Source organism: Papaver somniferum, chromosome 1, assembly GCF_003573695.1.
Source record: "Papaver somniferum cultivar HN1 chromosome 1, ASM357369v1, whole genome shotgun sequence".
Classification (NCBI taxonomy): domain Eukaryota; kingdom Viridiplantae; phylum Streptophyta; class Magnoliopsida; order Ranunculales; family Papaveraceae; genus Papaver; species Papaver somniferum.
In genome coordinates, this window is record NC_039358.1 from 192,140,373 (window position 1) to 192,162,546 (window position 22,174).

General features: G+C 35.7%; 1 long non-coding RNA gene and 1 pseudogene across 1 annotated transcript; one reads left to right on the top strand and one right to left on the bottom strand.

Moving 5' to 3' along the window:
* Positions 1-17,047: 17,047 nt before the first annotated feature.
* LOC113334679 lies at positions 17,048-20,334 on the bottom strand. The gene is made up of 4 exons (XR_003352883.1): positions 20,226-20,334; positions 18,447-18,533; positions 17,374-17,448; positions 17,048-17,218 (listed from the first exon to the last, which is right to left on the bottom strand). It is a non-coding gene; the product is annotated as an uncharacterized LOC113334679 (long non-coding RNA).
* A 708-nt stretch (positions 20,335-21,042) lies between these two features.
* Positions 21,043-21,648, top strand: LOC113356198 (annotated as a pseudogene).
* The last annotated feature ends 526 nt before the right edge of the window (positions 21,649-22,174 follow it).

Below are 22,174 nucleotides of genomic sequence, written 5' to 3' on the forward strand. Positions count from 1 at the left end.
GGTGGGTTCAACCGAGCAATGCTCTAACACCAAGAACTATGTGATTGATCAAAAACATTCAACCACCATTAATGGGTTTAACGGTTATACCGAACACAAGTTCGGTTCTACCTCCAAGAGGCTACTAGGATCGGTTACACTAGTTTCCATAAAATGGTATAACTAGTTTCCATACTTACCTGTGATCGGTTGCACAAGTTATAGGATCGGTTATACCAATTACTAAAACTTGTTAACCTACTACAAGAATCGATTACACATCTTGTGATTAGTCCCACCGGGTTCTAGGATCGGTTACCCAATGACTAGGAATGGTCACACCAATTACAAATATCGATCATACCATCTCAGGTGATTACTTAAGATTGGTTTCACTAATAAAAGTCATACCGATGCATAAGTCATGCATTGTGAATAGTTTTACCAAGATACAAAAACAAGTTATGAGCGATTATACTAAACACACATATTGGTAATCCAAATATTTGCAATGAATAACAATACTAATAAGCCTAGCGATTTCCCTTTCGGTTCACAAAAAAAGTTTATGAATTATACTTCCTTTAAACGAATGTAAAAACATTGTTTCCAGGGAGGAAATCTTCACCCATACCCATACACATAATCACAATAGCATTCATACGATTATGTCGATGTCTTATACACGAAGTTCAATAGATAGGCGTTATACTTCGTATTATAATTCCTTAATACTATGTCTAACTAGAGTATAATCACTCATAGCTTCGCAGTTATGTTTTCAATACAGCACGACTTGAAAGATACGTTAGGAATGAAACAGTTTAAGTCAAAATATTACTAACCTCAAGAGGAATGATGATGTCGTCGTTGTAGCTCTTTACTTTTTCACATTCTTCAAGTCTTCGAGTAATACTTGTAAGTTTCATATCCTAATAAATTTTTAGCTAACCTATACGAAGTTGACTCTAGTAAATAATCAAGCGATTCTTTAAATGAGTTTTGGTTCACTAAAATATGACAACCAAACTTGACATAGCAACGCTTGGTCGGTTCAACCGAGCAATGCTCTAACAACTTCTGTAGAATGAACGCGTTGTAAGGCCCTGAAATAGTGGTGATTTTGTGGAAGCTGGAGTAAGTCCCCAGAGTGGTGAGAAAAGGAGCAAGAATCACAGGATGTTATCCAACGTCGTAGAGCCTCCACCCGCTTTTTTGGTGTAGATATTTATTCCATGATAATTTTCATTTAGACATTATTGGAATCATAAAATAAATCATCGTGTTACTCTGTTGCAGGATTTTACTCCATCTAGTCTTGAAGGTCTTCGATTTTCCACGGTTGGACAATCGACTCAGGTTATCAGATCCTCTGAGGATGAAGAAACTAAAACTGAGGATGAAGAGGTCGATGTAAGTATTCTCTCCATTTGGTTGCTTACAATGCTTTTACAAGGAATTATCATAATTAAGGTTGTTGTTTATAAGAGGAAATAGCAATGGATGATCAAGGTGATGGTGGCACTCAATCACCTGCGGAGGAAGACGAGGAAGGAAGTTGCCACGATTCGGAATCGAATGGGGACCCCAATAATAACGTCGACAATCCTTATCTTCCAAATGATTTGGAAATTTCCCAAGTAAGTTCTTATCCTTTATGCTTCATGATATCATGGGTTTGCTTGAATCAAATACCATATGGGTGAACGAGGGGCTTTAGTATAATTCGTCTTCAGGAAATTCAGAAATTTAGTTTTTACGAAAAACGCCATTAAATCATCATCTGATGTCCATTTTTGATGGTCTACCCCAAATTTTTTATGCCCAGAAAACTTCATATCCATTTCAAAGAATATTTTTGAGTTTTAAACTCATTTAGGGGCTCAAATCAGTGAAACAGAAAAGTTCCAGGAGAATTTCAGAAAATGTTCAGCAGTGATGATGTCCATTGTTTGACCCATGGATCTTAGCTCGCTCATCCGATTGACTTGAATTTTAGATATGTTGTAGATAACATACATAGGAAGATAATGGTAGAGGACTCATGCCTTTATTCTTTACCAATTGCTCCCATCACATCACTTTGTACATGACAGTGTAAAATAGCTTCAAACCGGCTTGTAGAAAAACGTATTTCAAAACCTTTAGATCGTTGACTTATGCTTTGAATGTATGTTTTGGAGAATCTTGATGTATTTAATTTACTTGCGCCTTAAATTTTATGATTGATGTTTAAGTGCCTTGCTCGGAGCACTCTCACTCATAAAAGTGTCATATTAGGTGCAAAACGACGAAATTAAAGAAAACAGAGCCACTGATGATGGTAACAGAACTATTGTGAATGAAGTTAATAATGGTTCCTTCGAGATCATAAAAGTAATACTCTTACAACAATAGTTGAAACTGAAGTCCAAGTTGACACTACTCCAGAAGCTAAAAGAGATACTCCAATGACTGGGAACCGAGTATCCAAATGCAGGTGTTCCTTTTGATCCTCCATTCAGCGAACCACTCGAATATCATGAGTTTGTTGGCGGATTCAGCATTCGTAGTGGATACATTTATGTACAGATAGATATGGAGGATGTATGGCCATATTGCTACTACTAAGAAACCTGAGCATGCTTATTTCTTGATAATTAAGTAGAAGAAATATTGCTTATTGTTAAAAATATACGTACCAAACCCAGAGGTGCCATTAATGAAGGTGTACTCTTTGATTGGGAGTTCAACCTGAAAGCTACTGAGGAGCATGGTCTAAATGTCAACTGGCTTTGTCAAAGAATTGATCTGATCAAGAAGACTCAAACTGATCATAAGACTCCCTCCAATGATGTTGTTGAGAAAGGGAAGGAGAGAAATGCAAAGCTGTTTGAAGAATTGGAGCAAGAGAATAATGCCTTTTAAAGCATGCAAGTAACCTTGTCGAAGGACCAAAAGCCATACTTATCTAATTTCTCTTAAATTTACTGTTGTATTTCTTCTGAACTCTGCTTTAGAACTATTGAGAATGTGAGGTTTTATTTGGTATTTGATTATGATTTCTTGACTGGTAGGTGATTGAAAATTGATATTGTGAGGATTTCATTTTGGTTTTAGAAAGATAATGAATTGGAATTGATTACTTGAAAGGGGAAATTCAGTTGCTGGTTACAAGTATTGCATCCGTTTTGGAGGAATTGGAAATACAAACGAAATAAAGAAATCCTAAATGTTGTGAATATCAAATGTTCTGTGCTCTGAGCTTCAAGTGAAAGAAATAAAATTTCTCTTAAACGAAATAAAATATCAAATGTTGTGAATATCAAATTTCTCTTAAACGAAATAAATAAATCCTAGATGCAGGTGAAACAAGACTTCCCTGGGTGCGGAATCTATTGACATAGGATATTAGATCCTCTCTGTGTTCTTGCTTCATTGACATCAAAGTTATAAATACTTTTATAGATGGACTATGAATCAAGTCCTCTGGATCAGGGATTTTCTCGTTATGGGAACATATCAATGAAAGCGCTTTGCCAGCAACCATTTTTCAGCATGTAACCATTCCCGTCCAAGGATCATGTCATACCCTGGGTCCTCTCTGATAATGTGGAATTAGGTTTTTGTCCAAGTAGTTTCCATCTTCATCTTTAGAGTGATGTGACCGTATGCATCCTTGAATTTACCTTCATGATCTCTGATCATCATAGGAGTGACTGTGGCCTCTTGAGTGATTCATGCAGCTATGAGTGTTTTGAGAAGAATTATGTTGACACGGGTATCGACACCAATCAAAGTTTTGTTAAATTCATTTCCTTTGAGATGGACTATGGTTAAAAGTCCCCAATCGTATAATTCTTTGTCTCTGGATGGCAGTTGAGGAATTGCTTCTGGCAGAGATAAACGCTTTCCTCACACAACATGAGATATCCTTCCTATATTCCTTTGATAGATAAAGCAACTCGCATAAATGATTCATCAAGGATTGGACTGCTTCATTGACTGGTTCTTCAGATAAAGTGAATGTTCGGACAGGCAAAGGATTCTCGTGGACTCCTTCGGTCCCCAGGTTCAATTCTCTAGATCAATTTTTTCCTTGAAAATACGTTTCAGAACATTGCACTCATTTGTTGGACGATTGACGAATCGATGAAAGCGACAGTACTTAGGATCTTCCATTTCTTCTTCAGTAGGTGGATCTCTAATAGGAGGCAACTTGATCGCTCCATCATGAATACATACCTCTAGTAGTTCGAGTACTAAAAAGACGAGGGTACCCAAATATACCTCAAGCTAAAACTTTTCCACCTATAAGTCCTTTCTCCGAAAGTGATTTTCTATGGACTGAGTCGAGACAATACAACAAATTGGTTCACACTTCGTGTGATCGTCTATGGACACGAGATCAAGACAATACAATAACGAAGTATGTTTACTTGATAAAAGGTTCGGACTTAACCAAACACAATAGGATTACTTATCAAGTAAATAGAAATTAACGTTTGTATAATTTACTTTCAATTATAATAACAATAACTATAATTGCGGAAAATAAAATTAAATGACACAACAAGATTTTGTTAACGAGGATAACCGCAAATCCAGAAAAACCTCGGGACCTTGTCCAGAATTGAATACTCTCAGGATTAAGCCGTTATACGAAATCAAACCAACTACGTATAGTTGAGACCAAGCAACTAAACCTATAGTTCACCTAGTTATGTCTGTATTCCCACGCCTCCGAACTGTAATAACTCACGTACTTGGAACAATTCCTTTGGTTCGTATTCCAAACAGTAAAGGAACAACAAATCTGTTTGGTATCAACTCTTTTCAACCAAGTGATGTGAGTTCGACAAAAGGCTATTCTGTTTATCTCAATAAACTCCTTTTTCAGGTTCTTAGATCCATCTTATCATCAACTACCAAGGTAATTTTTAAGATTTTGCAATCAATACTTTTAATCACAAAGAATCGCATTGATGCCGATCTACACAACTAATCAATCTAATCTACGACAAGGATAAACTGCTTATAGTTGGATCCTCTTTTACCGAAACAAGTATTATGCACACCAAAGATTATGAACCCAAATAAGAAATCTTCAAAATATTCTTTGTCTTCAAATCTTCTTAGATCTTCAATAAACACCTGCACACAATCAGCTTGAATCTCTTGTGATCAATCACTCACAGAACGGAGTCTGTTAACAATGGATTATCACAAGACGTCTTTAGATCTACAAACAGTCTAAAGATCCCCGTCGAAACTTCGATCTAGTTTGAGTGAATCTTATATCAGAAGAGAAGATTCCCAAGCATAAACAAACTAGGTGCAATCAAAGTTCAACCACCGTTAGTCAATCAAATCAATCGAAAACAAACCGCAATTATCTAGTATCCCACCAACAGTACTAATAGAGCTTCTCAATCCCAAAGAAGTCTTTAAACTGAGCGGCCGTAAGAGATTTCGCCTAATTAGGTTACTCTCCTCTTCCAATAGGCGGCTTCACCAGTAGCAGCACAACTGAGATAGTTTTGCTGTCTTTGAGGATTAATTTGCTCGAAATGCAAATTTTTATATTTATAGACCAAGGAAGTTTGGACACTAAGGAATTTAGAAAACCGAAAATATTCTCAAGATATATATTCCAGATTCGGTTTCCATAATTCCTGAAAATGCTTTGTCCAAATAATGACCGAAAATCTCTTAGAAAATCTCCAACTAGCAAATGCACATTGCTAATTTTTATTTTCCAAAAATAAATTAAAAACCTTAAATAAAAGATTCTCAATTTATTTTATTCGATCTGGGATTTCTTACTTTAGCTATTAAGGAATATCTTTGAACAACTAAAGATAAGCGTTACTGCACATGTTCAAAGTATGTCGACATCTTTACTTTGTAAGTCCTCTTTCATACTTACAATCTTGAAACCGATTTTCCACACTTCCAAACAAGTTTAGAATTAGTTCATCTGAGTTTCATGAACTACGCGACTGATCAAGAACACTCAATCACCAAACATGGCTTTCACGGTTCTACCAAAACAAGTTTCGGTCCTACCTCCATGTGAGTACTTTGCATAGTCACGCTAGTTACCAAAATTCGGTTGACTAGGTACTAGGATCGGTTTCCCACATATATATGGTATCTAACTTGTACTTGTTGCACATGTCCATAGGATCGTCTCCCCTTTGCCTAAAAACGTGTTGCACATGTACGTAGGATCGGTTCCCCTTTCTACTAAAAACTTGTTGCACCTCATACAAGGATCGATTCCCCATTGTGATAGGTTGCATCTCTTACTAGGATCGATTCCCCTTTACCCAGAGTCGGTCATACCAATAACACTAAATCGATCATACCATCTCAGGTGATTACGTAAGATCAGTTTCACTAATAAAAGTCATACCAATACAAAAGTCAGGCCTTTGTGAATAGTTTTACCAAGAATGTAAACAAGTCATGAGCGGTTATTTTAATCACACATATTGGTAGTTCAAAAGATATGCATTGAATAACAATACCAATAATGCCTGGTGATTTCTCTTTCAATTCACAAAACAAGTTCATGAATTTACTTCCTTAAACCAAATGTAAAACATTGTTTCCTAGGATAAAATCTTCACCTTATAACCATACATAATCACAATAACATTCAAAATATTATGTCGATGTCTTTTTTACAAAGTTTATTATTAAGCAATAAACCTCATATTGTATTCCTTAATACTATGTATAACTAGAGTACAATCATTCATGCTTCGCAGTTATGTTTTCAATATGCACGACTTGAAAGATACGTTAGGAAATGAAACAGTTCAAGTCAAATATCACTAACCTCAAGTGGAAGGATGATGTTTTCGTTGTAGCTCCTTACTTCTTCACTTCTTCACTTCTTCAAGTCTTCACAATACTTGTAATGTATCATGTCCTAATACTTTCAAGCTAACCTATGCGAAGTTGACTCTGATACATAATCAAGCGACTCTTAAAATGAGTTTTGGCTCACTAAAATATGACAACCAAACTTGACATACCAACGCTTGGTGGGTTCAACCGAGCTATGCTCTAACAATATCCCCCTTTTTCAATTTTAGTGACAAAACTCTTATATCATATGGATAAACAAATTACAAGAATTTATTACACATATGCTTGATTCCCGAATTCAACAACACAATAACCTGTATACATTCAATCCATAAATGTCGTTGTTGACATTATAATAACAAAGCTAATACTCCCCCTAAAGGTAAGATAGGTAGATTTTCAATCCGCACGTCTTTGTTATTCCTTTGTAGTCCATATAACTACAAGTATCATATAATATGCTACTCCCCCTTAGTCTATGTTTTTACACTTTCGGTAGATAAATGTTTAAGCACCAATGTCCTTTCCCTTAGTGATATCAATCAATATAAATCATACCAGTATCACTTGTTTACTCCATATATTTCTCCGCCTTTTTGTCACAAAATGACAAAGAAACGAAAAAATAAAGGACAAACCGAAAGAATCTTACAAATCTTAATAGACTTGCAACCTATATAGTTAAGCACGAGGGTTCCACACACCATTTTTATAACCAATATCAAAACCGAAATTACAAAGTAATTTTATTTTGATATGTTACCAAGAAAACAATTTCCCGAAGCAATTTTCCCTAATAGTTTATCAAACCAAAAATTGATTAAGCACCTTAGTTCCTTTGCTAAACCGATTGTACAAATACAATCGCTTGTTCGATAAGACCAAAATAAAGATAAATCTATTTTTCTCATCATGTTCTAATTATCCATATAACTTAGACCTTTAACTTTTAAACAAGACAAGTACTAGGTTAGTTATCTAGCATTTCTTGTTAAGGCATTCGATTAGACTTGAATAACCGAAACCTCCTCTTTGATAAGTCTAACTAAGATCAGAATTAACTTAGTTTCTCTTATCCGGAATCGAATTGGACTAAACAATTCATCCCGTAAACCTTTTCTTTTGTTAAGCCATAAACAATTCATACAAACTAAATAAATCAACTTGCATAATTATTCACCTCAACCGGAAGCAATTGAAACAACATAGACATTAAAGCACCGTAATTGCACCGAAATTTGTAAGCCTAAATGATTGATACCAAACAATAAAGAAAGATAACAATAGTTTTTCTTAACCGGAACCAATTGAATCACACACACATCCATACACAATAATGGAATAAAACATCAATTCTACCGAAATTTTGTTAAGCAAAAGCAATAAATATATGAAATAAAATCAGGCTTTTCTTAAACAGGAAAACGATTAACTAACAAACTCGTTACCTCAAATTTCGCATCCTCTTCTCCAATATGTTTGCATCTTCTTCCAGGGAGAATTGATATCGAAATATCATTATGTTGTCATCCTTATGCAAAACAAAAGAATAACAACAACCAACCTTTACCAGAGAAAGGTTGAAAACCGGTTTTTAACTATTGCAAGCAAAAGTTGAAAACCCCGAAACACATATGCTTTTATGCTAAACCAAACGATTCAACATATTGTGACTTTTTCACATATTGTTTCTATCAGGACCCCTCATGATCCTTTGATATAGCCTACCAACATGGGATAGAACTTAATCCTGCTAAACCAAAAAGTCACCCAAACCATAAGGGTTCACAACATTATGAGATTGAATATAAAGGTAATAAAACCGAAATCAAACATCCCATAAACATACATAGCAATAACATAATCATTCAAGCACATGCTATGTAAATCAAAAACTATCACAAGAAAAATTATAAATCAGATAATATTATTCATAATAAGATAGTTTTATTCATAATAGACCTAATACAATCATTGAAAGAAATCAAAAATTGATGTCTATTATCTTTTGCAACTCAGTCCTTCATATCAATGCTAAATGAGGCGGATTATTACTTTCAGTCTTCCGCTTGTGAATTTCTTCAAGTAGAAAACCTTGTCGCTTGACCAGAATTTCTTGCAGGTGAGAAATTCGTGAAGGATTTCTCAAGAGCATGTAATTCTGTCTTTGATTGAACACAAAAGTGTGTCAATGCTTCAATATGCTGATCTTTCCTCAGCGTATTCTCTCTTTCCTTCTTGCTAAGCCAATCCCCCTTTTTGATTTTACTCTTGGTATCAAGAGAAGATTCAGACTTAATCTTAAGTTGATCTTTCTGATCTAGCATCTTGCCAAGAAGATGTTGGATCCAGACTCATGGTTCGGACAAGGAATGACCAAATAAGGAGAAGGATCTTTTTATAATTTTCATACTTCCGAAAATATAATATTCCTAAAAATACGAATATATCAAATATTTTCAAATATTAGATTTTATTCCCATAATCTACACACAAGTGCCTTGATTTTTCTTCTTCCTCATTCAAAATTCGGCACATATGGTGAGGAAAGAATTCTAATACCAATCAGGTGTATTAGTATGATATTTTCTCTCATTATGGAAATTTGAACAAACAGAGTGTCCTTGATCTGGCATCGTATGAGAAATTCTCCTCTTTTTAACTCGAACTAGCCTATGCAACTTTTAGCAATTCTGTTTTTTAGATAGTTTTTGCATCTTGTCTTATTTTTCCCTTTTCCATTAGATGATTTAATAACATCGGAAGACATGTCCATTTTCAAAATGGGTAAATCACTAATGGAGGATGAAGAAATAAGATTGACAACTAATGCAATATTAGTTGTTTCCTCTTCTTCAGAATCATATGAATCGGAGCTCTCATCTAGAGTTACATCCAGAGCCTTACTTCCAGTGTATTTCTTAAGATTGGGACAGTCTTTAGCAATATGACCAAACCCTTTACACTTAAAGCATTGCTGCTGATATTCATCATCTTCTTCATGATCCTTTTTGACAGGAACTTGATCATGTGGGCGAGAAGATCGATGAGTATCCTTAATTAATCTCTTATTTCGCTTCTTTAAGAGATCTCGAAACTATCTAGTAATCAATGATAATGATTGTTCAATTTCATCATCAGAATTTTTTGCACTCTGTTCATCTGAATCATCCATCTGTCTATTCCTCTCCATTAGAGCTTTCGGAATTTTTGCATCTTTAAAAGCGATTCCTTTACTTTGAATAGACAGTGATTTATGATCAAAGATATTTAACTTTCCAACGAGTATGCTTCGTGAGAGAGTTGAGAGATCATTTTCTTCCATGATTGCATGTTCTTAGAAACGTATATTAGTGGCAATGATCTGAGAATTTTGCACACTATATCCTTTTTAAAGATAGTCCTTCCAAGAGAGAAAGAGGCATTAATTATCACAGAGAGTTTAAGATAGAACTCTTCAAAAGTGTCGTTGTCAGCCATTCGAAGGTTTTCCCAATCGGACGTAAGAGTTTGAAGTCTATCTTCTTTCTCTGAAGTGTTTCCTTCGAATACGATCTGAAGATTATCCCAAGCTTCTTTGGAAGTTTGACATGTTGATACATGATGTTGTAAATCACGACTTACATCATGTATTATAGCATTCAAACCATATGAATTCTGCTATGCAAGAGCCTTTTCTTCGTTTGAAAAATCTACTAAGTGTTTAAACTCAGTTTCTGAATTTTCTATCTTTGCACGAATGTAACCATCGACAAATAATAGCCATGTATTAAAGTCTCGTGATTGAAGAAAAGATCATATAGCAGATTTCCACCATAGATAGTTTGTTCTGTCAAATCTTGGTGGTACGTTAATTGAAGTCGATTCATGAGAACTCGAGTTCATTCTTATAGGATGGATCGCATCAAACACATATTGTTAGATTTTTTCGTGTTTTCCTGCTCTGATACCAATTGAAAAGACGAGGGTACCCAAATATACCTCAAACCGAAACTTTTCCACCTATAAGTCCTTTCTCCGAAAGTGATTGTCTGTAGACTGAGTCGAGACAATACAACAAATCGGTTCACACTTCGTGTAATTGTCTATGGATACGAGATCGACACAATACAACAATGAAGTATGCTTACTTAATAAAAGGTTCAGACTTAACCAAACACAATATGATTACTTATCAAGTAAATAGGAATTAACGTTTGTGTAATTTACTTTAAATTATAATAACAACAATTGTAATTGCGGAAAATAAAAGTAAATGACACAACAAGATTTTGTTAACGAGGAAACCGCAAATGCAGAAAACACAGGGACCTTGTCCAGAATTGAATACTCTCGGGATTAAGCCGCTATACAAAATCAAACCAACTTCGTATGGTTGAGACCAAGCAACTAAACATATAGTTCACCTAGTTCCGTCTGTATTCCCACGCCTCTGACTTGTAATAAGTCACATACTTGGAACGATTCCTTTGGTTCGTATTCCAAACAGTAAAGGAACAACAAATCTGTTTGGTATCAACTCTTTTCAACCAAGTGATGTGAGTTCGACAAAAGGCTCTTTTGTTTATCTCAATAAACTCCTTTGTCAGGTTCTTAGATCTATCTTATCATCAACTACCAAGGTAATTGTTAAGGTTTTGCAATCAATACTTTTAATCACAAAGAATTGTATTAATGCCGATCTACACAACTAATCAATCTAATCTACCACAAGGATAAATCGATTATATTTGGATCCTCTTTTACCGAAACAAGTATTGTGCACACCAAAGATTATGAACCTAAATAAGAAATATTCAAAGTCTTCTTTATCTTCAAATCTTCTTAGATCTTCAATAAACACCTGCACACAATCAACTTGAATCTCTTGTGATCAATCACGCACAGAATGGAGTCTGTTAACAATGGATTATCACAAGACGTCTTTAGATCTACAAACAGTCTAAAGATCCCCGTCGAAACTTCTATCTAGTTTGAGTGAATCTTATATCAGAAGAGAAGATTCTCAAGCATAAATAAACTAGGTGTAATCAAAGTTCAACCACCGATAGTCAATCAAATCAATCGAGAACAAACCGCAATTATCTAGTTTCCCACCAACGATACTAATATAGCTTCTCAAACCCAAAGAAGTCTTTAAATTTAGCGGTCGTAAGAGATTTCGCCTAATTAGGTTACTCTCCTCTCCGAATAGGCGGCTTCACCAGTAGCAGCACAACTGAGATAGTTTTGCTATCTCTGAGGATTAGTTTGCTCGAAATGCAAACTTTTATATTTATAGACCAAGGAAGTTTGGACACCAAGGAATTTCCAAAACCGAAAATATTCTCAAGATATGCAATATATTCCAGATCGGTTTTCATAATGCCTGGAAATGCTTTGTCCAAATAATGACCGAAAATCTCTTAGAAAATCTCCAACTAGCAAATGCACATTACTAATTTTCATTTTCCAAAAATAAAATTAAAAAGCTTAAATAAAATATTTCCAATTTATTTTATTCGATCCAGGATTTTCTTCCTTTAGCTATTAAGGAATATCTTTGAACAATTAAGGATAAGTGTTACTGCACATGTTCAAAGTATGTCGACATCTTACAATCTTGAAACCGATTTGCCACACTTCCAAACAAGTTTAGAATTAGTTCATCTGACTTTCATGAACTGCGTGATTGATCAAGAACACTCAATCATCAAACATGGGTTTCACGGTTCTACCAAAACAAGTTTCGGTTCTACCTCCATGTGAGTACTTTGCATAGTCACGCTAGTTACTAAAATTCGGTTGACTAGGTACTAGGATCGGTTACCCACATATATGGTATCTAACTTTTACTTGTTGCACATGTCCATAGGATCGGTTCCCCTTTGCCTAAAAACGTGTTGCACATGTCCATAGGATCGGTTCCCCTTTCTACTAAAAACTTGTTGCACCTCATACAAGGATCGATTCCCCTTTGTGATAGGTTGCACCTCTTACTAGGATCGATTCCCCTTTACCCAGAGTCGGTCATACCAATAACACTAAATCGATCATACCATCTCAAGTGATTACTTAAGATCGGTTTCACTAATAAAAGTCATACCAATACAAAAGTCAGGCCTTTGTGAATAGTTTTACCAAGAACATAAACAAGTCATGAGCGGTTATACTAATCGCACATATTGGTAGTTCAAAAGATATGCAATGAATAACAATACCAATAATGCCTGGTGATTTCTCTTTCGATTCACAAAACAAATTCATGAATTTACTTCCTTAAAAAAATGTAAAACATTGTTTCCTAGGATGAAATCTTCAACTTATGCCCATACATAACCACAATAGCATTCAAACGATTATGTCGATGTCTTGTCTACAAAGTTTAATGATTAAGCAATAAACCTCGTATTGTATTCCTTAATACTATGTTTAACTAGAGTATAATCATTCATGCTTCGCAGTTTTGTTTTCAATATGCACGACTTGAAAGATATGTTAGGGAATGAAACACTTCAAGTCAAATATCACTAACCTCAAGTGGAAGGATGATGTTGTCGTTGTAGCTCCTTACTTCTTCACTTCTTCAAGTCTTCGCAATACTTGTAATGTCTCATATCTTAATACTTTCAAGCTAACCTATACGAAGTTGACTCTAGTACATAATCAAGCGACTCTTAAAATGAGTTGTGGCTCACTAAAATATGACAACCAAACTTGACATACCAATGCTTGGTGGGTTCAACCGAGCTATGCTCTAACAAGTACCTCTTACCTAGGAAAGGGAAAAATTTGAGGCGTTAGAGCCTCTCTTGCCTGTAGAAGTTGTCGACGTGGAGTCAATGCTGGTCCATTTTGGGCTTGATTAGCTCGTCATGGTGCTTGTGATGGTTGAGATGGTGTCGGTGTCGGCGGTGGTGCCCCACGCTTAGGCTGTTGTGCATCCGAAGCAGTGGCTTTCCTTTTTCCTCCTTCATTGACAATATTCATGAAGGCCCAAGGTTTTACTGATCGCTTGGATGCTTCATGAAGTTATGAAAAAGTTCTGAAAAGTGGAATTTCCAATAATGCCTGGTAGACATGAATCATCCGGTTGATGCATAAATCCACAATTTGTTGTTCCGTGACATTTGGATCATGACAATCCAAAGCCGGACCCTGAATCTCTTAACATAATCGTTTGGATGTTCACTGGTCCTCTAGGACATTCTTCCCATATCGTACAGGGTGATCTGCTCAGAGAAAGAGAAATATTTCCGGTAAAATGCGTTGAACATGTCGCACCGACTGACTGTGCTTCCTGGTGCGATGTTGTTATACCACGTGTAGGCTCTGCCTGTCAGAGATTTGGAAAATTCCTTCAGACAGAGAAAATGGTTGCATTCGTGCTCTCCTAACGATTCTAAGAACCATGACACATGTTTTCGTGCATTTCCAGTTCCATCATATATCGTGAATGTTGGAGAAGAGTATTCTTTGGGAAGGGGAGCATTCTGCACATCAGGAGGGTATGGAGGTTGGTGACGGTAAACTGACGATGCTCCGTCTTTTCCACATTTCTCCAAGAAGCGCTCTAAATATTCACGAGTAATGAAATTTGACTGATATTTTGTCTGAGAATTATCTGCATTACAGACTTCACCGTCTTCCATAACATGAGCTAGAGTAACTTCGGGATCGAAAGTTTCTTAGTTTTCCCTACCTTCACTTGATCCATTAGAGTCTTCAATTAGACGAGAAGGTCTTTATGTGTTGCAGCCATGTCCTCTTGAGTTTAGGCAAGAGTTTCTTGCGTTTTCATAAGATCATCATCTATGATAGGCTGATTATTCCTGATTTCTTCAGGGTTTCTACCAGAGAAAGGATTGTTGGTAGTGCCAATATTGTCATCTGCGGCTTCGACATGAGTGATGACTGGAGCACTGGCATCGGGAGGAATATCAACTCATGGCGTAACATTTCAGGTAGGAGAAGTGGTATTAGCAGTACCAGTGGAACTTGCAATGTTGGGGTTGGGTGTTGAACCCTTAGGATTGGGATTGGTAGTTGAACCAGAATATCTTAGAAAAATTGAACTTGCCACCGAGAGTGAAAAGACGAGGGTACCCAAATATACCTCAATCTAAAACTTTTCCACCTATAAGTCCTTTCTCCGAAAGTGATTGTCTATGGACTGAGTCGAGACGATACAACTAATCGGTTCAAACTTCGTGTGATCGTCTATGGATAAGAGATCGAGACAATACGACAACAAGATAACTTGCGTGATTGACTATGGATACAAGATCGAGAGAATACAACAACGAAGTATGATTACTTGATAATAGGTTCGGACTTAACCAAACACAATAGGATTGCTATCAAGTAATTAGGAATTAACGTTTGTGTATTTTACTTCTAATTATAATAAAAACAATAATAATTGCGGAAATAGAAAAGTAAAAGACACAACAAGATTTTGTTAACGAGGAAACCGCAAATGCAGAAAAACCCCGGGACCTTGTCCAGAATTAAATACTCTCATAATTAAGCCGCAATACAAAATCTAAACCAACTTCGTATAGTTGAGACCAAGTAACTAAACCTATAGTTTACCTAGTTCCCTCAGTATTCCTGCGCCTCCAACTTGTAATAAGTCATGCACTTGGAACAATTCGTTTGGTTCGAATTCCAAACAGTAAAGGAACAACAAATCTATTCGGTAACAACTCTTTTCAGACAACGTGATATGAGTTTGACAACTATCAAAGTAATTTTTTAGATTATGCAATCAATACTCTTAATCACAAAGAATTTTATTGAAGCCGATCTACTCAACTAATCAGTCAAGATTATCACAAGATAAACCGATTATAGTTGGATCCCCGACCGATCAAGTTTTGTGCACACCAAAGATTATGAACTCAAATAAGAAATCTTCTTTGTCTTCAAATCTTCTTAGATCTTCAATAAAGACATGCACACAAACAACTTGAATCTCTTGTGATCAATCACATACAGAACGGAGTCTGTTAACAATGGATTATCACAAGACGTATTTAGATCTACAAACAGTTCTAAAGATCCCCGTCGATACTTCGATCTAGTTTGAGTGAATCATATATCAGAAGAGAAGATTCTCAAGCATAAACAAACTAGGTGCAATCAAAGTTCAAGTAAGTTTCATGTTGATGACAACTGAGTATGATTTTTCTTCAAAATTAAATTAAAATTAAACATAAGTTTCGATGTATTCATTGGCGTGTTGATCTCTTGCATGTTTGTGTAGAATCTTGCACATAGTAATAACACTTGGGCTTCCAACTCAAAACCAATTGGCAATGAGTGGAGAGGCCCTCATGCATATAAGGAGGATCTAGTCTACGAAGGTTAGCAATGTGGGACTAATCCTCAGCACGCCCCCTCCATGTGAAGGGAGAACCCTTACACGTGGACCGTTGCATGAGTGCCTGCCCACGCAGGGTCTTAAGATCTTACTACACATACAGGGCCTAGGTCTGGCTCTGATACCATAATAACACTTGGGCTTCCAACTCAAAACCAATTGGCAATGAGTGGAGAATCCCTCATGCATATAAGGAGGATCTAGTCTAGGAAGGTTAGCAATGTTGGACTAATCCCCAACACATAGAAATCTGGACCTACTTTGCCTTACGTACCTAGCTAAACTTGTGCATGGAGGAGGTAATACACATCTCGGGAGGATGTAGTTTGTGTAACAGTCGGATTTTTTTTTTTGCTCATGTGATATTTGATCTAACATCAACATCATCACTAACCATTTTACATAAGATATGATGTGCTTTTCTTTCAAAAATTTTGTCTTCCTTTATTAGGCCTTCCTCGAGGTGATGCACTTGAAATTCTAAATGGAAAATTTCTTGTTTGGTCCTAGGCCCATATAGTTATTTATAGTAGGGTCCAACCGTTTTTTTTTTATCCGGAGGTCCAAAATTAATTAAAACATGGAAATGTTCATAATGCCCATTACTACCAAACGTGTGTGTCTACACTGCTTACAAATTTGAGTACATATCTGGTACACTGCTTAAAAATTCGAGTACATATTTGCTACACTGCTTACAAATTTGAGTACATATCTGTCGCACTGCTTAGAAATCTGAGTACATATCTGTCGCACTGCTTACAAATCCGATTATATATCTGAATGCTTACAAATTCGAGTACATATTTGCTGCACTGCTTCCAGGTAGAGTACAAATCTGTAAGAATCAATGATAAATAAATTAGAAAACGTGTTACATCACATACATTGTGATGATTATAATTTTTCTTCGACTGTATTGCCATGCTTCTGGGGGCAAAGCAAGGATCTTCTATTATCGTTTTCTTCTTAACTGCATATAGATTGACTCGCTTTACGTACTGCTAGTGTCAATGCCTGCAGACACACAAAAATTAAAACGTTCATCATAGGGGCCATAACTTATGCCCAAACATACAGAGTCTAATTTGAGGAACCATACAAACCAATGCAAATAAAACTCATAATGCACGACAAATGGTCTCCACCAATAAATCCAGAATTTAATGAACCTGAAAAACTGTGGGCTGCACGGTGATATTACTGACTGAGCCATCCTGCTCTGTCGCGGTCTCCACCAATAAATCCTGCAGAAATACATCGAAGTCTGGTCAACAAAAGCAGCAATCTCATAGAAATCCAGTCATAATATAACTGAAAAACTATTACTTCTGCTGAAATAAGTCGTGCAACTATGTTTTTTGTTTTTGCTAGTTTCTTACAGTTAATCGACAACCAAAAAACTAAACTGGAAGCACATAATTGGCATTCTTGATGCCCCTGCCATTAATCCAAAGCATCTAATACACAAACAGTTAATACATTAAGAAAAAGAAAAAAAAACATTAGTATCAACAATGAGAAGACATTTACAGCATAAGCTGCGCTTTACCCCGAAGCTAACATTAGTAGTTTTCCTCAATCATAGCCATAAAGAATTTAAAAGGGGTGTAATTAAATTCAAATTACCATGGGAGGTTATCAATGATTTTACCTGTCGATTGTTACCACATAATGAGAAATTTTTTATCACAGTAGCTTAATCAAATCTAAGAAGAGCCGAATCTGAAACGCAGGAGACATTAATTTAACATCTAAAATAAAAATGGTTCTAAGCAAGCACAGGGATTGCAATTCGGTGGATCAATGAAGGAACCCCAACCTTGAGTGTTACTGAGAAAAGTACACATGTTCCAACAACGAAGTTCTCTATGTCACATTTGTTATGCAACTCAGATATGCGCACATATTAATAAATTTAATCTGCTTGCAAGGCTCTATTATTGTCATGGAAATATATACTCGATAGGATAATAAAATAGCAAAACCCAAACTCCTGAATCAGCTAATATCAATATAGAAGACAATGGTCATGGAAAAAATCAATTAATGTTCCACTGAAGAAGAATTCTTTTCAAAGACATCTAAATCAATTCCTGAGTTCTACGCCATGTCTCCAATTTATGCTCATTTCCTAAGCTTTATCAAAACCATTGTTTCATCTGATGTGTTCAACTTAGTCAGCATTAACAACTGTCCAGATGATAAATAAGAAAGTTAAGTTAACATATTAACTGAACCAAACCTGTGAGAGCAATCATTCTACACCGGAAAATCCCTATTATTGTGGCGATTTTTCAATAGCATTTTTCTCATCTTTGGTCGACTCTTCCTGCAAAGGAAAAATAAAGAAATGGTTAACCATTTAGTTGTATATAGAGTTGATAAAAAAAAGATCAACATTGGTGTCAGGGAGAACAGACTGGAGCTAAAATGCATTCTTAAAAACGACAATCGTTGCAAGATAGGAATATTCTTTGATAGTAATTAACTTAAGGTTAGTTATTTGTATACACGACTCATGGAGACTGTATTGGCTAATGCAACTCCATAGCAGTTGGGGCTTTAGTTCAATATTAACAGCTCAACACCATAGTACCAACTCCATATGCTCATCATCAACGGCCGGTTGTCTCCCAGCCAACTTTGATGTCGTTTGATACATATGGTTGAGAAGCAATACCAAAAGGCAGTACCAATGGAGTAACGGTGGTTTTGAGCAGCAAAAACAACACACGGCAAAAGGAAACACCAATGAAAGCCTATTCTACACAGTAATCTACTTTTCATGGATTTCATAGGTACATCAGCGGGAGAAAAAGAAGCAATACCAAAAGGAGGGAAATTAAACCATGGTTGTACCTGCAAAATGGCGAGTACAAACCTGTATATGAATACGTACCGCGTAAAAACATCAACAAAACTAGAATCTATTTCAGTATTTCACACACGTACTGAATCAAACAACAAAAAGCACTTACTATCACTATGTGACATATGTACTAAAGATTCTTGAATTACAAATCAACTGCATGACAAGAATAGGTGACAGATCTATGAAAAATAAGAGAATCGAAAGACATATTACCGTATTTAACATACTTACTGAAGGATAAGACTAAAAAGGTGACAAAACTATGAATCAAACACAACAAAGAGCACTTCATATCAGTATCTGACATATGTACTTGTGGATAATAACATCTGAATCTACAAACAAGCGTGGTTTTGAAGCGAAAAACAAAAAGATAATCAAATTAAGGAAGTTCTTTTCAGTATTCCATATATGTACCTATGATTCATAAGTAAAAATCAACTGCATGTCAAAAAAAACTTATAAATCTACAAATACAACAAAATCAAAACAGTTATATCTCAGTATTGCATATATGTACTTCTAGATCAAGCAAAAAAAATTAAAAAACTATAAATACAAAAATTAAAGCAATTTTTATCAGTATTCCATATATGTACTGCTGATCCAAACAATTTGTAACAACAAACAAGCATGATCTGAACTATTTTCATCAAAAACTACCAGTACATCATATATGTATTGATGGTTCATAAAGAAAAACAAAGTGAAAAAAATCTAAAACTAACAAAAAGAAACTAGTATAGGCAAATCTCATAACGAAATAAACAAAAAATGTGAGGATCCATCTAGATCTGACCTATTTTCACGAGAATAAACTAATCAAGCATGGAGATCGAAAAATCAAACATCAAAAAGGACCATATATATGTACAGATCGAAAAAATCACCAAACAATGCAAGATCAAGAAAAAGAAAAAGAAAATAGGTTCCCATTCATATCATCACCATCATCATTCCCAATATTTCCAATCATTCAGATTGTGTCCAGCACACAATACAACAATAATTTGATTGATGATGATAATTTCTTCCTAAATCTCATCAAATATAAAAATCTTTTTTGCTGAATACCTGGGGCTTAACTTGATTCATGTCTATGAACGCGAATTGAAACAGAAATGAGTTAAAGAGTGTGAGAGAACTTACACCGGAGTGAATCCCAGGGCGATTGGTAGTACTCTTGAAAGTAGTGAAAAGAGAGATACAACAGATCAAAAGAACAATGAGTGCAACAGATAATCGTTCTAATAATCCACGAAGTCTCCAGAGTTGTTTAAGCTGTGGATTTCCTCTCCTTCCAAACACATCTCCTGCCCTGAAAAACAAGCAAATACTCAGATGAGATGAGATCAGATCTAATGAGCACTAAAATTATCCTAATACAAAAAACTAGAAATTAAAGAATGAAGAAAATGAATGAAGAAAAAGCAAGATTTCCCGCATCAGTAGAGAAGAGGAGAGGGAGAGGGGGATAGAGAGAGAGAGTGAGAGAGAAACTGAATCTGAGAAGAAAAAGAATATGGAGAGAAATTGACTTATGTTTCTGTTATATATAGTAAAGGCTATTTTGGGAATTTTAAAAATGCACGTAATATTTACACACGTGTGCAGGACCTGGTCTTAAAAAATTAGGTCCATTTTTCTCTTTTCTTTTAATTATGGACTTTAATGGGTGGACCTGCCACTAACTAAGAACACTAGAATAGTACCTATTGGTAATTCCTAGATTCTAAATATTTATGGGTGGAGTTGAGATTTCGGACATGTAATGATTGATCACTGCCTGGACCCACCCGCATTGGATGGATGGAATATTGAAAAAAATTAGGTGAATCCGTAGATATGAAAGCATTTATGTCTTTTAGCATCTCAAGCTACTTCCATCGTTGTCATGTTTGGTTTCTACATGTAGAAATCTATTCTCGCACTCTCTTTTAATCAGTCACCAACACATGTTACACTCATGGCCGATTTATCAAATCTTCTCAACTCGGATGATTCTCAAACTCATCCCCTTCTCGAAAAACACATCGGAACCTTCGACGAGACGATTGAACGATTTATAGGAAGTTTCGGTTGGGCTCAGTTACTACAAGCCATAGTTGTATCTTTTGCATGGGTTTTTGATGCACAACAAACTTTTATCAGATGCAGAACGAACATGGCACTGTATAGATCCTAATAATAAATATTCATACTGCAACTCGACCATCATCACCAACTCGTGCAACTTGCCTAGAAATGTATGGACATGGAATGAACCTATGCAGACATCAACAGTTTCGGAATGGGACCTATCTTCTTTAGGTCCTGCTATTGCTGGTTTACCAACTTCATCTTTCTTTTCTGGTTATCTGCTTGGTGGACTCGTTCTTGCTACACTAGCTGACTCGTCACTCGGTAGGAAAAACTTATTAGTTATTTCATGTCTTGGAATGTCTTAACTGCATTTTCTCCTAATATTTGGATCTACTCAATTTTAAGATTCATAACCGGTTTCGGCCGAGCCATAATCGGTACTTGCGCACTTGTTTTATCGACAGAAATTGTTGGAAAAAGCCGCCTGTAAACACCCCAAAATGGATGAAGGTATTACTACTTAGAGGAGTATCGCTTCTACTGATTCTTATGGGACTAATAATAATATGTTAAACATAAGTCTATCTGGCATATCTATAGAACTGGAATACTGGAATGCAGATTTGTACCCCGCCATCAAGATTTTATGGGATAAAAAATGGGCCTTCGGAAGACTATCCGCAGTTATGGTCGTTTCTTTGGGGTTGGAATGATGTATTATGGGATCCTGTTAGGTGTTTTTTTTTTTTCTGATCGGTAAAAAAGAATATATTGATCAAAAAAGAGAGGGTGTAACAGGATTATACCACCCTAACAAAGGTTACAAAAGAAAAGAGAAAGAAAAGGATAACATGGTAACAGACTACCAAAACTTATCAAAAATCAAAATAAATACTACACCAATGTTTCACTTCTGCAGAGTTTATGTTTTCAAAATCTTGAATTGCCAAAGCCCAAGAAAATAAGCAATAAATTGCTTTATTCATAACAGTTGTTGCATTGCAAACCTTGTCAGA